Source organism: Lathamus discolor, chromosome 8, assembly GCF_037157495.1.
Source record: "Lathamus discolor isolate bLatDis1 chromosome 8, bLatDis1.hap1, whole genome shotgun sequence".
NCBI lineage: Eukaryota > Metazoa > Chordata > Aves > Psittaciformes > Psittacidae > Lathamus > Lathamus discolor.
Window position 1 is genome coordinate 4,907,567 of NC_088891.1, and position 15,589 is coordinate 4,923,155.

At 46.1% G+C, this 15,589-nt stretch overlaps 2 long non-coding RNA genes across 8 annotated transcripts in view; one reads left to right on the forward strand and one right to left on the reverse strand.

Moving 5' to 3' along the window:
- The window catches only part of LOC136018622 (uncharacterized), a 54,829-nt gene that overhangs the window by 21,320 nt on the left and 17,920 nt on the right, over nucleotides 1-15,589 (forward strand). For 5 of the 7 annotated variants that reach the window (XR_010614501.1, XR_010614507.1, XR_010614503.1 and 2 more), the window contains one exon: nucleotides 7,040-7,170. This is a non-coding gene — a long non-coding RNA (uncharacterized LOC136018622). Of the gene's footprint in view, nucleotides 1-4,000; nucleotides 4,089-4,189; nucleotides 4,502-7,039; nucleotides 7,171-15,589 lie in introns of all 7 variants that reach the window. The other 2 variants (XR_010614502.1, XR_010614506.1) reach the window with 2 other exon arrangements.
- The window catches only part of LOC136018623 (uncharacterized), a 91,304-nt gene continuing 85,295 nt past the window's right edge, over nucleotides 9,581-15,589 (reverse strand). Inside the window, exons 4-6 of the long non-coding RNA XR_010614508.1 lie at nucleotides 11,239-11,307; nucleotides 10,489-10,536; nucleotides 9,581-9,682 (exon numbers count right to left, since the gene is read on the reverse strand). This is a non-coding gene — a long non-coding RNA (uncharacterized LOC136018623). The remainder of the gene's footprint in view (nucleotides 9,683-10,488; nucleotides 10,537-11,238; nucleotides 11,308-15,589) is intronic.

Consider the following 15,589-nt stretch of genomic DNA (forward strand, 5'->3'; position numbering starts at 1 on the left):
CTGAAGTGTCTTTATTAGGTTAATAAGGCTGTAGTCTGTGAGGAGGAAGAGAGGAAGAATATGCTATGATCTGTTGGTTGGTTTGGAAGGGTTCTTTAAGCAGAGACTGTGCTGGATGAGGCCCTTTTTGGGTGTTTTATGGGAGGCTGTGAGCATTAGGTGTCAGCAGTGAGCATCTTGCCAAGCCAGCCCCATCAGTCCGCTGCGTCCTGCTTCCAGCTGGTTAGCCAGGCTGGTCCCATGTTGGACTGGTGCCAATGATGTGTGGCCCCCATCTAGGCACCAGGCCAGCGCCTTTTTGTTATCAGCCTGCTCTGTTTCATTGTCTCAGCCATCTCTGATGAAGCCAACACCAACAGTGGAGGCCAGCAGCAGCGTGCTGGTAGTTACTGGTGCTGTTCAGCCATGGCTGTGTGGCTAGGGTACAATTTAAGATGTTTATTCAGTCCTTAGACAAAAGTCCTCTTCAGTTTGCCTGGAATTTGTCTGAGGAGCTGGAAAATGATATTAAAGCAGAACAAAGAGAGACTAATGTGAACTGAAACTACTGAATTAGAGGAGGACAGTATTTGTGGTAGCATCAGAAACTGTAATTGTTCTTGAGAATCATCCAGCTCTTTCTGGAATAAGGGGAAGCTGTGCAGATAAGAGGACGAATACATAATCCAGGTAATGACTTTAAAAATGTAGAAATCTTTATTTTAAAAGAGTAAGCTAAAACTGTGAAAGGTGGGAAGGTCATGGTGTGTGTTGAAAGTAGCTGTGACCTTGGGAAAGACCAGGCTGGGCAGGAGCACTGCTGCTCTAAGGGAGTAGAAACAGTTGACAGCTAAGGTGGGTGCTCCATCTAAAGGAATAACAGCTATAAAAGGAATGAAAAGGTTTCCAGAACAGGTGAAGTAGCACTAGTGGGAGGTTTACCCTGGATGTTACCTGGGAGATGCTGGAGGAAGAGGTGAAGAAGGGCCAGGAAAGGCTGTGGTGTGGCTGTTTGTATGCTGAACAGCAGAACACAGCCTTTCTGCTCTTCTGGGTGTACAGCCGGCGCTCGCCAGCTCTGCCTTTACTGCCGTATAAGTGCTGATCTGGCATTGGTGTGGCACCCTGGAACATGCTGTGGGGACCAAGCTCTGTGCAGAGGAACTCACATGTTGGGAGGATGGGCTTTTGCAGCTCCTTCTGCTTCTTGAGGGCATCCTTAAGCCTTCTACATATCACATTTACTGTGTAATCGATGGCCATTTACCCTTGCACCTAAATAGACAGCAGCAAGTTGTTTACTGTGGCTTCAGCCCGTTTTCCTGCCCTGCTTGCAGGGCACTTGTAGGGCTGGGTGCTGCCTGGAGGCCAGGCTTGAGAGAGGGTGGGGTGAAACCTCAGCTTCCAGGAGAAGAAGAGGATGCTCCAGACCAGATGTTCACGTACCTGCTCTGCAAGGCAGGCTGAAGCTGGCTGTGGGTTACTGTTCCAGTGTAGCCTCAGGGATAAATAAAAGGAGCCACGTTCACATGAATGCTGGCCCTCTGCAAGCTCCAGGTGTCAGCAGGGAAAAGGGCAGCTCCTTGTCCTCAGCTTTTCCTATGGGAAACCTGCATGTCTCCTTGTTACTGCTTCCGGAGGAGTCCTTTCTGCTGGGCTGGACTGTCTTCTCTTTGCTCCGTCGTGGCATGGCTGTGAGTAACACAGCATCGCTCAGCTCCCCTTGGGCCGGGGAATTCCAAGCACTAACAAAGGACAACATCTGGCCCTTTGAACTGATCCAATAAGTACCAGACACGGCATGGTATGAAAGGCAGGAGGAATCTATAAACCTGAAGCCCCACCCTGGTTTTCTGATGCTGCAGTTTGGTAAATTGCAACAAGGTCACTGCAGGGTCCGTTTTTGTATTTTAATCAGGAGGAAGAGTTACAGCTTTTCGAGTATTTGGCCTAGTCATTATCATACAGATGCTGCATGTATATGCTCCAACTTGAGGCAGAGCACAAAGTACTTTGATATTAATACAAGCTAGAGCTCATCATGGAATAATCACATCAGCAGAGATTTATCTCTTGGTGAAGAAGAGAATTTGTCTGGGAGCCGATCAGAATTTTCTCTGTGGACTAAACACTAAATTAGCACCAACGAGGTGGCGAGGACACGGTGAGCAAGAAGTCTTGCCCTGTGAATAAGGGCAATAAATGAGGTCTTAATTTAGTTGCATAAGCTCTTAACCTTTCTTGCTGCAAAGTGCCATCTAGTGTTCACAGCTATCGCCTGCCAACGAGCCACCATCCTGGCAGGCTTAAAAGAGCTTAAAAGCACTGAAGGGAAGGCAGACAAGCAAATAAACTTTAATTGTTAATAACCAGATGTTACTGATCTTTAATACATGTTTGTAGTAACTTAGGTAAATGAAGCTTCTTTACTATGTGACGGAATAGGAGTTGTTCCAGCTGGGTTCAAAAATCAATCTGGATCTCATAAAACAAAGCAGAGCATGTTGTTGGAAAAGCAATTGTGGAATTTCATGCACAAAATATATGCCCAACGATGTGTCAGATTTGCACATGCAGTGAGCACTGTGGCATCATTAATGTTATTTATGTGGCAGTGGTGCTTCTGCATGCTCCTGAGGGAAGTGGGATCGTGCACCACACATGAAGCACTGCAAGATGGTCCCTTCCTTGTAAGTTTGCAAGTGAGCTGCATTGAAAAGGTGAATCCAGGAGCAGGAGAGCACCTTAATGGCCATGAGCCACCATGTAGGTACATGCAAGTTAACTGTGCATGCAGATCAGTCATAAAATAGCAAATGTACTTTGCAAGCCTAAAATCAGACCCATCAAAGACACAGTTTAGCATCTAAAGTGCAAGAACAGGAGAGGGATGATCCACAAGAACACTTCGAAGTTGGAGGCGGAGGGGAGGTAAAAAAGTGCACAAAAATAACTCCTCATCCAGATTTGTATCTGGGGCATCTTTCGCACTGGTTGGGGCTGTCCTGATTGGCTTGGCAATCTCTCTGCCACATCTGATCACCCCTGAAACCACCCTGAGCACAGACCTCAAACACAAAGGTTGTTATCATTATTATTTGTTGTTATCTGCAAAGCGCTAACAGCACTCAGAAGTGCCAGAGGATTCATGCTCTGGGTTCCACTCTTGCAGTGGCCAGGAGCAGAGTCTTAATTAGCCCATACAAGGTCCATGATAGAGAACAGCCCCAGTGACAGGGAGCAAATTAGGTCTCTGACCCAGCCAAGCAGTTAACCATGTGCCACAGTTTTTTAGTCCATGTATCTCTGGATTAAGACCTGGATGATGTAACCTTTTGCTGCCTTTAATTTTTCTGATTGCAGCATGAAGCACGGCTCAGCTTGCTGGCTCAGAAATCCCTGTGTACAGCATTAATCTGCTTTCTAAACTGACTCCTTGTGTCTGGGCAAAACACCAGGGGTTCCTCTAAACCAAAGGATCTTTCCCATCTACCTTCCTAGACTTTCTGTAGAAAATTCCAGCCCTGTGTTCAGCCAGCCATGAATGGCTTCTGCTTTCTGTTTTCTCTTTTGTGATCTGCTATATCGCTCTCATGTTCCTTGTCTCACCTTGGTGATACATAATTAAACAGAATAGCAGCAAAGAACCTGAGAGGCTGCACAAACTATAGGGGATCCTGAGAAATACCCAGTTCCTGGAGTTCGGGAGGCAGAAGGGAGTCACCTCGCTGTCAGAACTGGTACAACCTTTATGAGTTTCACAGAAAACTGCCTGGCAATGAGGACTGTATGAGGAGCTACATGTCCCTCAGAGGGAGTTCTGAGTTTACCCTGGGTCTTCTCATGCCATAGTAGAGGCTTATTCTCTGAAAGACAGTCTGGGAGCACGTCTGCTTTGCTTCGCAAGCCACATTGTAAGCTTGGTGGTTTCAGGGTGGAGAGAACAGGAGGTTTAAGGAGGAGATGTCAGCTGGAAATTGGTGGGTGTTACACTTAATGATCTGCTCTCATCCCTGTTCAGGAACCCTCTGGGAGTATGTGCTGTAAAATACTCTGTTATGATACCTGCTCTTTTGCTGTGCTTGCTGTTGGGCATCTGAAAGCACTGGGTGAGTTGGACCTTTGGTCTGTGCACATCAGTTCTCTTATCTCCCATGTCCTTCAGTATGCTTCTCTTAAGGTCCATTTGTTGTTTCCATTGCTGTGACAGGACACAGTACCATGGAGGGCACCCCCACCTCTCTGGCCCTGTCCCACTGTGAAGCTGTGCCTGCAGATGTACTGCATGAAGCTGGCAGATGGGGTCCTGTGAAATGTTTCCACTCCTGACCATGTGCATCCGCCTCTTCTTCTGAGCTGTTAGAGATGCCGTTACACCGGATGCTGAATTACAAACTGCTTTGGTCATCTTAAATTTTGATGCAAACTTAAAACGAGGGAATTTATCAGCTCATGGTAGAAGTGATCACTGCGACTGTTTCTCATTTGCACTGACCATAAGTGCCCACTGATCCATTCCCAAGTGAGTATCTGAACCTAGATGTTGATAGGCTTCTCAGTCAGCAGTACAAGAGAAATAGACACACAAGAGTGCTTCTGAGCTCTGGGAGGCAACCTCAGAGGTTTGCACATCAGGGTTACAGCTCCCCTTGCAGTGGAACCGCCAGTTCTTTCCTAAAGACCAGGTGTGTTGCGGCACATGCCCAAACAGTACAGAGTGTGCTGAGAAACTTGAACCGGGGTTTTTTTATTGTCATGTCCTCAGAGCAGGAGCATTCGTGCAGATCAGAGCTGAAGATGGTGAGGGGGGTAGGGAGGTGGGGGGAAGCCCACCCTCCTCTTGTTAGAGCACAGTGTTTCTTTAGTGCCACCTCTTGGCCAGCCCACTATAAAGTTTCATACGAAGACAAATATCTCATGTGACGTAAACATGTGAAACCTGCTCTGCTCTGTGCCGGCGGTTCATGGAAGAGGCAAATACCATACATTAGCATAGAAGAATAGCCTGAAATATTTGTATTTCTTCCTTTGTTTCTTAACAGGCTTATGCTCTGATGGGCATGGTATGGGTTTTGATGTAGAATCCTACCAGCTGGTGTGTGCTCAGGCTTCAAATAGGATCATAGCAAAAACCTGAAGCATTTTCAAATATAAAAGTATCACAGTCTTCCCCCCGTCAGAAGTTGCACACAGGTGCAGTAGAGAATGCTCTTTAGGCAGGTGCTCACCCTCGAGGTGAGGTTTGCAAGTGACAGATTCATCCATTACATCTCAGGTAATCTGTAAAAATAGTTCATTGCCTCCCCATGACATAAACCATGAGAATCTGGTTTGTAACCTGAGCGCATGTACCTTCCATTTCTAACTGGTGGTTTTAGTTACGTCTCGATGGCGAGCTCTTCCAACAAGCACTACCTGATGTATTTTAAAAGAATGGATGCTATCCTAGTTACCAGCAACTGATTAATAAAATTAACTCAATAACAGATTAGAAACATATCTTCTCATATAAATTACATACTACCCTGCCTTATTGCCCCAGCCACTGATTGCAGTGGTTTCTCCAAGTGCTTATCTTTAAGCCTCAAAAGCATCCCACTCAACTTGGCAGTGGAAGGCAACCCTCATATCACAAATCACATCTCCAACTCTGGCAATTCATAATTTGAAGACGCAGCAACCCAAGTGTTTGTGAACTGCAGTCATTCTTTTCATTTGGGCTTCTCCTGAGCATATTATGTGACTCTGGTTTTACTCATTAAAGTCTCAGATAGTGCTTGTTTTGTTAACAACTGTTAGGGCACCACTTTTAATTGGCACCATCTGGAAATGAGCAGGGAATTGCTCAGGATGAAGGCAAAGATGAGGAAAGGCCTTGCACTTTTCTGTGCTGCAGAAGTTGTCGGGTTTGAAATAGTCACATCTGACCTGGGAACCAGCTCACCCTTTACTGCTGTTGGGGGCTGAAGAGAGAAGGAAATTTTCTTTCAAGATAAAGACAATGTACACGTTGCCAGCAGATCCAGAAAATAATCATTTGGAAGCAGAAAGTTGCACACTTTGGGCTGCTGGCGAACCAGGCCTTTAATGCAAATTGAATATCTTTGTTCCCAGGTTTTTTCCAATCTTGCACCACTTGTTCAGCATTTCCTCGTTTTTTGGCACTGGTTTCCATAGCTGCATGCAATCACACTCTCACACAGATGCCGTTCCGTGTTCAAAGCACTGAATGCTACGGGGCATATTAGTAGTTTTATGCTTTAGATCTATCTTTATGTAACTTCAGAGCTCATTAATATATACCATTTTGTGTGATTAAAAAACAACAACCTGGCACATGAGAAGCTTTGAACAGGAGAATGGATTGCAAGGAAATGGCTTTCTTTTCATTATGCAGATTTTAATCTAGACATGAGATGGGCCTAGCGAGTCAATGGACAAGGTACAACTGGTGCAAGGTAATCATTCCCTACCTGTCTAAAAACCCAGGAAGAGTCAAACAGTATTTGAAACATGAAGATTTTCACATCATGATTTCACAACAGTGCATGTAAATGAGTGAAAAATGCCTTTATGGTCCTTTTAAGGCTGTTTAAAATCTCTGGGAAAGCCATTCTCTTTTGTTGTGTGAAAAGCTGAAGACAGGACTGAGGTGTGGAGGTACCAGAGTGATGGGTTCACTAGGAGCATCTAAGAGCAGAGACCAGAAAGGTGTAAATACTGTGGCTGCTGGTCAGGTACAGTTCCCCCACTAGATACAGCCTGAAATGTTGACTAACACTGTTTTGCCACAGAAGGATTAAGAACATGTGTGCCAGAGCATAGTTCTTCTCTAGCTGTGGTTGCTGGCTTTGAAGGATTGAGGTGATGAATATCTCCTGGACCAAATATATTTCTGAATTTTCTGTCCATCAGTTCTGACTTTTCAAGCTCCTTTTTGTCCAATGACACCAGCCTGCCCCCAGCCTGCCAAAGCACAGGCTGGTTTAGCAACACCAACAGAAGTGATTGACCTTTCGGGTTGTGCGGCTGTCCCTGATGTGGCTGTCTCTCCTGCCAGGGTGAAGATCACACAGCACAGGCTGACATCCTCACTCATGCTGTGACGGCTGCAACAATGAGGAGCCACAGGATGAATCAGGAACCAAAGCCAACTCATTATACAGCATCCAAAAGCTGAGACGTCTGAAGGTAAGGAAACTTCTTGGTGCATTTGACAGCAATCAGAATACCAACATGGTCTTGAGGGACATTTGTGAGTGAGAAGGAAGAGGGCCAGTGCAGTGTGAATAAAAAATGACTGTTACTGAGGTATCTGGAATGCTGTAGATGCATGTGCTTAGGCATCACTGAGCAAAGGAGAGACACTCCCCCATCACTTTGGGGACCCCATATTTGTAATGAAGTTTTCTAGAAAGAAAAGATCCTTTGTGTAAGGATGGTCAGGAATCTGTTGTCACTGCAGCTTGGGCAATGGCAGTAATGGAAAATCTGGTGTATAATCCACCGGATGTTCACTAAAACTTTCCAGAAATGGTCAGGCAAGCGTGTTTATTCCTGCTTTAATCCCTAGTTTGTGTTAGGGGTGTGTGACTCAAGTAGTAGTGCAGCCCTGGGTGGCTGGAATGGTGATGGGGAGATCCACACAACCCACAGCGACTACATGCATTTCCCCAGTGCTGGGCAGCTTTCTCCCCTTTTCCCTTCTTCACATTCAAAGGGCTGTACTGATTGTATGCAGCTATGACTATGATTATATGCAAATTGTGACTAATGTATGAAATGAAAATCCCTGCCTGATGGCACAGAGATCTTCGACAGCTATTCCGCAATTACTGCCTCGCGACAATTTCTGCCGGGTGTTACTTACTCCAACACAATGCTGAGCACAGGCAATTTACTGCAGAGGTCATAAAGAAAAATTTCATTAAACCCACACCATTTAAAACCAGGTAGTTCCCCAGCTCCTGCTTCTGCTCGGTGCAAAGCCTTGGAGGCTGGCTGGGTGGCTGCCCAAGGGAAAAATCCCTCTCTGATGTGCGCAGCAGTAGTCGCGGTGGGGCATGTGAGCTGTGTGCTCTGCAGGAGGATGCAGAGGCTGCTGAGCTGCCGTCTGCTGCACTCCCTGCCCTGCTGAACCAGGGGGATGGAACTGGCTGCTGTGAGTGCAGGGAGGCTCGGATCTGAGAAAGCCTATTGGGTGGCCAACAGCCTGAATTTAATAGTCATTTCTTTCCCGGGAACAGCAAAACCCCTGGGGACTTGGCGCTCTCTCCCACAGGATATCTGTTGAATACCCTGCAAGATGCTGGACCAAATTCTCTCCACAGCAGCATCAGGTGCTTTCAGCTGCTGCTCAGAGCAGGCAGGGCCAGTTGGCAGCGGTGCAGGCGTTGTGCAAATGTGCTGATGTAGCGCTGACACGGGAGCTCCTGCCAGGGCCCTGCCTGCAGAAGGCTGGGCAGGCACGAGAGCTGTCTTTGTGCAGTGTAATTTACTGACAACCCCAGCTGTCCTGTCTCCTGTTTGGAGGTAGTGGAGACCCCACACACAGGTGCCACAACTGTGCCAGTCAGGGTGAATCAGGCTGTCCCAGCAGCCACCACCAAGGTGTTGTGCCTTCTCCAGCCAATGACCTGAGCCAGGACATGGCATCTGTTGCACTGCATGCCAACCACTGCTGGAGCTCTTCAGGGAGGAGCGGGGCGGGGGTGGGGGTGAGGATGGGGCAGATGTGAGCTTTTGGAAAGAGACACACCAAAGAGGGTCCAGGGAAAGGGATTCACATCCCTGTGGCTGGAGACTCAATTCGGTCCAAGAGAACATTAACCTAACAATGGATGTTGAAAGAGCACAACAAAAACCTTATCAGTTCACTGATTTTTCTTCCAAAATAATGGCAATGTATATTTCAAATGAGTTATTCTCTTCCCCCAAGTTCATCCTTTTTTTCCCCCTTTATTCACCTGTAAGGCTTTGTTTTCCATTGGAATATTACAATTTATAGAAAATACTCAACGTTGATGAGGAAACAGTACAATAATATCAGTTACCCAAGGAGAAATATTTGTATATACAGAGAGAGTTTAACCTCAGACACTCAGTTCACATATTCAAGTGTGATTTATATTGCCCCAGGCTCCGAGGCAGAGTGAACATTGACACCTTTGATGTTGAAAGAAGCCTAGTGATTTGGAGAGATTTGTGATGTCTCTATCAGCCTGTCAGTGGAAAACCAGGCAGCAAAGCCAGGCCCCCTAAAGATTTCAAGGCCTTGTAGGCAGAGGGATTGTGTAAGCATTTTACTTCCACTGAGTGCTTGAGACGTTGAGAACAAGCGGCTAGGCTAATTGAGTGCTTACAGGGTGCTGTGCTGCAGTCAGCATCTGCACAGCTCTCCATGGCTGATGCCCTTTTGGCTTGGAAAAGGTGCCAGTGTCAGTGATGGGGATATTTAGCAACTGCACACCGCTGGATGGTGGAGTGCTTTGGTTGCTCTTGCAGCCTAGTAGGGGGGTGGTAACCCAAAGTGAAGACTAATCCTTGCTTATTAGAAATGGAAAACATTTTATTGCACTTGTTGAGAAGCAAATAAGCTCTGCCCAGAATTTTGACTCATTTCTGTGGTATCGAGTATCCAGGGCTTTCCATGTGGCAAAATAGTCTTGAGAAGGTTTGGCATCTCACACAGGCAAGGAACATGCTGCAAGGAAAAAAAAAGGCACCATCAGCATCTCCTGCACTGCACATCCCTGGCACAGGAGCAGACTGTGCACACAGGTCACTGATGGGAAGCAGGTAGAAAGAGGGAGCAGGAGCTGATACTCCTTGTGAGTTGAATTCCCAGGCAATGTGTTGAGGAACATTTTGGAAAATAGGATTAAAACTCAGTACAATATGGATAGATTGGGGAAATGGCTTGAAAACAGTAACATGAGATATAATAAAGACAACTGTAAAGTGGCTTACACAGAATTAGGGACTGCTGGCTAGGCACACCAGGATCTGAGGATTACTGGGGATTATGAACTGAAGATGCATCTGAAATATGATGCTATTGGAAAAACAAAGGCTCAGAGCTCCGTGCTCATATTGAGGATGAGAGCTCATTTTAATCAGGTGTACCCAAGGTTGCAGCTCAACAGGAGAGGTACAGAAACCATCCAAGCACTTGGAAACCAAAAGCGAGAGGGAGCTGGTATGTACAATTTGGCAAAGAAAGACTAAGGAGGGAGGGACTTCTAGTAGCCAGAGACTGAATCTGCTTCCTGGTTGTTGAGGAACAAAATGTGAAGCTGTAGGTAACTCAGAAGCAGAGGAGAATAGGCAAGGACTCCAGGAAACGAGTGTCAGTAAATGCCTTGCTCTGGTGACGGCTTTTGTGCTAAAGCCCAATTCTGTTGGGAAGCAGTGAAGGGGGCAGAAATACGGCAATACATCGCTGCTCTGGGTGCAGCACTTAAAAGGACTCACACCTATAGCATTCGTGATGCCATATATTGTCCTTACCTTGCTCTTGTCCCTTTGGAAAGTCCAACACCTGTCTGTTGTTGTGCCCTTTAAGAGAACGGAGCGTAAAGTCACAGGCTTAAAGGTTATGAGCAGGGTATCAGAGGCAGGAGAGCGGATACCCACAAATTTGCCTCAGTGGGAAAGTGGAGAATAATTGTGGGTTCTGACTTTCCAGGGAGCCTCTGTGGGGAACTAATAGTCTAGACTTGTCCTTTTTGAGGCCTAATTATGTCTCTCTGTCAAACTATAAAAACAGGAGTCTGTAGCATCACAGGGGAAAATGAAAGCTATTGGCCTGTGTTCTGCATTTAATAGGATGTCAAAATCTAAAGCAGAATCTGACTGGTTTTTGACTGAGGTTAGAAAAGAAAATGCAATTAATTAGACTGTTTCTGAATATCCCTCTCTGTCTAATAGCACACTGTAACATCCTGGGAGTCCCAGACTCTCTGATCAGTGCTGCTGTCTGGATGTGAGGGGGCTTTCCCGCTGATGGGATTCAGGCTCCACTTCAGCACTGTTGTCACTATTAGTGGGGATAGTTCCCTGGGAAATGCTTTGTGCCATTCTACCTCCCTGTGTTAAGGAGATGGAGAAACAGCTAGGGTTGGAGGAGGAGGTGTAGCCAGAGAGGAGCAGGGTGCTCCATGGGAAGCTCCACACGCTGCTCATGATCTGGTCTTTTACAGTTTGCCTTGAAGATTAATTTTCTAAGTCTCTGAGAATGAAGGAACATTTGGAAAGTACCTTGTGTATGAAGGGCAGGCTTTACTCCTTGGGTATCATGGTCCCTGAATCAAAGTAACACACAGCAGTCTGCAACATATATAAAAGAGCATGAGAGTTAGAAGTCACCCCCCAAAATACCCCCAACATCTTACGTGTAAACTAAAGCAGTAGGTCCGGGCCTTTTTCTATCCAAGCTTCTCTTTCATGTCCTGCTTTTCCACCTGCACACAAGTTCTGACCATTAACTCTGCTCCCACTGTCAGAGCTGCCTCCTCCTTGTTTGAAGCCCTTTGTAACCAAGTAGGAGAGAACAGGATCAGACACCTCTAGAAAACATGAGACAACAGGAGTTGGTGGCCTGTGTTTAAATGCATTAATTATACCTTGGAGGCTGCAATGTTAGGGAATGTTGGATGATGTCCTAGTGCCTTCCTGCATCCTTTGGAAGTTAGTTAGATTTTTTTGTCGCATTGAAATAATTTCTTAGAGAGAACTGCAGCAGTTACAAGTTCCTTTTACCTTTCCCTTGTCAGCTGTCTCATTCTGAACCAGCACTATGCTCAGCTGGCTCCTCATGTTTTACAGATGAACTGGAATAAAAGTGGAATTTGTCCCACTGTGAGAAAGGAAGAGGGAAAAAATAACTGCCTACAAGTTTTCTTCATGCAAGGAGTCCCACATCCTCAGTTTTGCCCTCTTTTTGATACAGATATTTGATTGTCTTCTGCTTCGACATTCTGGGTTCCCTTTCTGGTTTCCATTCTTCTTTTCTGACCTGACTTTGGGTTAGTCGAGAACCTGCCAACTTTGCCTCACAGTCAAAACTAAACCCTGCAGTTCAAATGGAGAGGACATCAATGGGCAGGGGGAAAATGTGGCCTCAAAATGATGATTTTAAAGAAATGTCATTTCTGCAAGGTCTTGCAGAGGGATTTGAGTCAGGAAAAGCAGAGTCAGTGAGTCTGTAAGAAAATGGAAGGTCTTTCCAGGAGTCAGCCTGAAAAAGGGTGAGAAAGAGTGTAAAAGGAGACAGAAAGACTTGCATAACCCAAAGGAGCTTAGGGGAGCAGAGAGAAGTGAGAGCACCTGGATCTCCTTGGGGACTGTGTGACTTGGCCTCAGCACTTGCATGGAGATGTATAGTTGCATTTTCCAATAACCCGATTTCACCCACAAACAATAGTTCCTGTAGAGACAGTTAATCCATGCTGTAAAGTGTGTCTTTTCCCAGGCTGTAGCTGGAAAAGAGACTCAAAGCAGCTTTGGACCAGTACTGGAAGCAGAAAAGAGCTGCTCACTGGAAAACCTTGTCCAAGCAGACTTCTTCTCTGGTTTTGTATGAAGATGCCTGATTTTGCTGGATTCACAGATGACACAGACCAGCATCCACTGGGGCAGGGGCAAGGAAAGGAACAGGACTTAGCCATGACTTAGATATGTCTTTAACCTCGGGTCTGTCCCATATTCCTAGTTGTAGAACTGATCCCACCGAAAATGAGGGTGGCAAAAATGTGGCCTTTCTATAGATCATTCCCAACGGACACCAGCTTTATAAAGAAAACATCAGGCACGAGGCAGCAGTTAAATTTTTCCATGAAATGGCTCATCTACTGCCAAGTCTGGACAAGGACGGGTCACAGGCTACCTTCTGGGGCCCTTGAGCACAAGCTTCCCAAAGCTTCCCAAGAAGCTACTTCGAGAAGGTCTTTAGCTGTGCTTTTAGGATCAGGGTTTCTCCAACCAGCACAAAACCCTTCCTGGATGCCCTCTTCTTGTCAGGAGCTACCGAAATGGCACATCTGAGCACCAGGGCACGGGTCACTTTGAACTGTTTACCCTGGCCAAGGCAGTCAGAAAGTAACACTAAACTAGAGGCTACTTACAAAAGGGGGGGGGGTTGAATTAATAACTGCATAGTTCAAATTTAGCCTAAGAAATGATAAAACTGGAATTACAAGTGTGAGAGGGCCTGTTTTTTCCCGTTTTCAGCTGTATGGTTTGAAGGTCGGAAGGTACATGCTGCTCAAATAAAGGATTACTTTTGCCTTTTAATCTGTGACATAAAGATGACATTAAATTTACCCCTGTGAGTTGCCATGTAAATGAATTCAAGTCAAATAACATACAGGGAGCAACAAAGCAATGCAGCCCACTCCGCTCTGCAATATGGGCACTGAATTTGTGCCTAGAAATCCCAGAAACAGCAGAAAGCCATTTCCCATTTCCCATGTTCAGCCCCACACAAGCCTCCCTCGTGCAAGAAATGGTGAGGTTTTTGTCTTGGGGGGGGTTGGGGGGGGGGGTGTTGAAGAGAGAAAGGTGATACAGGGAGGGAAGTGAGGTCGTCAAATCCATGTTAGATGACGGCACAGATTCCTTGGCTACCAAACGCGAGGGCCGAGCAGAACAAAGAGATTTGCATTCTAAGTGATGCAAAGCAGCCGGCAGTGTTTTAATGTTGTGTTTGCTCTGTGATGTCTTCATCAGGCGCTCAAAGGCAGCGGCTCTGGCAGCCGTGGGTCCCCGCGAGCCTGTCAAACTCCGTTTCCATGGTTTTCCTTCAGGCAGCACCATCGGCAGACAGCACAGAAACGGACCCCTGCAACCTGTTTTGAACAGTGTCTCTGATGTAGGGCCCCAGAGCGGGCATCAAACTAGCAACAAGCAGCAAGAAAATAACAATTTTGCTTTTCGCAGGTGTCAGAGCAGCAAACAAAAGGCTGTTTGTAAGAGATGCAACATCCCCTTTTTGGCGGTGTTGGCAGTTTAAAGTCAGCTGGGCAGGCGATGGGTTGCTGAGGAGGTTTCGGAGGGGGTCTTGAGGAGTTAAAATGGTTTCCTCTTTTATCCTTTAGACTCACTAAACAGGGCTTCTCATCACCACACTAACAGCTATTAACAGCATTTCAGTTATTCCATTTGAATCAATGAGGAGGGCTATTTTCTTCAAACAATTCCAGTTCTTTTCCAGACAAAGGGTCTGCCTCTTCCCTCACCTGGAGGAGCATTCCTTCATTTCAGTAAAAAGTTCAGAACATTTGAAGCCATATTTGAGCATTGCTATTGCATATTCAAAAGGTGGGAAAGACAAGTCCATGGTCTTTTGCCACTGGCTGCCTGTGTGCAGTGATAACATGGAAACGGCATGTGCTGAAAGAACAGAAGTCAGGAGAGCTGACAGCCAGACCCAGCTGGAGCAGTGAGTTTGTGGACAACGCTGGTTAGGGACTGTACCTCTTGATGCCTCAGTTTCACCATGTGTGGATAATCATTTATTTCTTCTCTAGTGAAGGACATGCGAGTTTTATGCCCAAACGTTACATAAAGCTGATGGTTACTTACATTACGTATGGTTACTTGTTACATGTGGTTATCATGACACAAGTGACAGGAGCAGCTCAATTCCCTCAAGGAGCAGTTTTCCATCAAAGAAAAGTCAGATGCTGACCAAGTTACACAGAATCTCATTTTGCCTACCAATTAATCAACTTTATTTCAGCTGCTTGGGGAGGAGCCTTATTGGCTCCTGCTTCCTTTGCACTGCCTCTGCCAAGCCAGGGAGAAGCCAGGAGTTGGGCAGCTTTGGGAAACGTCAGATCCCAAGCTGCCTTTTTTTCTCCTGTAGTGAAAAGATTTGAATGGCCATTTGCTTTTACAAGACTTACAGCTTCTGTTCAGCAGCTGTAGATGGTCAGCCAGGAGCTTACAACACGAGACTCACGCTCATCAGGGGCTGCCACAGCAGGGCTTTTTCCTTCACACACCCAAGACACTGGAAGTCAGCAAGCTGTAAGGATGGTGCTCCAGGATTCCTGCCTCTTCTGGGCCTCTGAGCTGCTCTTCAGTTGCTGCTCTTCAGTTCTCTAAAAAGAAGCCACAACTTTGTACTTTATGGTTGCCACTGCCTTGGAGACACACGGCTGCTTTCCTTAATGGAAAAGGTCAAAATGTTTGTGGTCTTGCTCCAAATTAGTGTGGAAGCCACTGGAAAAATAGCCAAGTCCCGTGGAAAACAGATGCATTTTTCAATCTCTCAACGCAAAGCACACTCACTCATGGTTTGGCTGAAGTTACCTAAAGCACATTCAGCAAATGCTGTTCCTGTCTTCACAAAACTCACCTCCTACACTTGTAGCTTTCAGAATAGATCAATTTAATACTTAAACTCTAATTAAGTGGTTAGTTATTTATTGCACAGTGTCTGCATAGGGAGCAGGCTGAAGTCACTAAGTGTGTTTGGAGATGCCAGGACTGCCAGGGAGCAGGTACAGGTGATGCCGCGCTGCAGCTGAAATCCTACCCTGACCCTGTGTTTAAATTAATAGACTCTACAAGATCTGTAGAGAAAATGAGCTTAAGATTGAGAAGG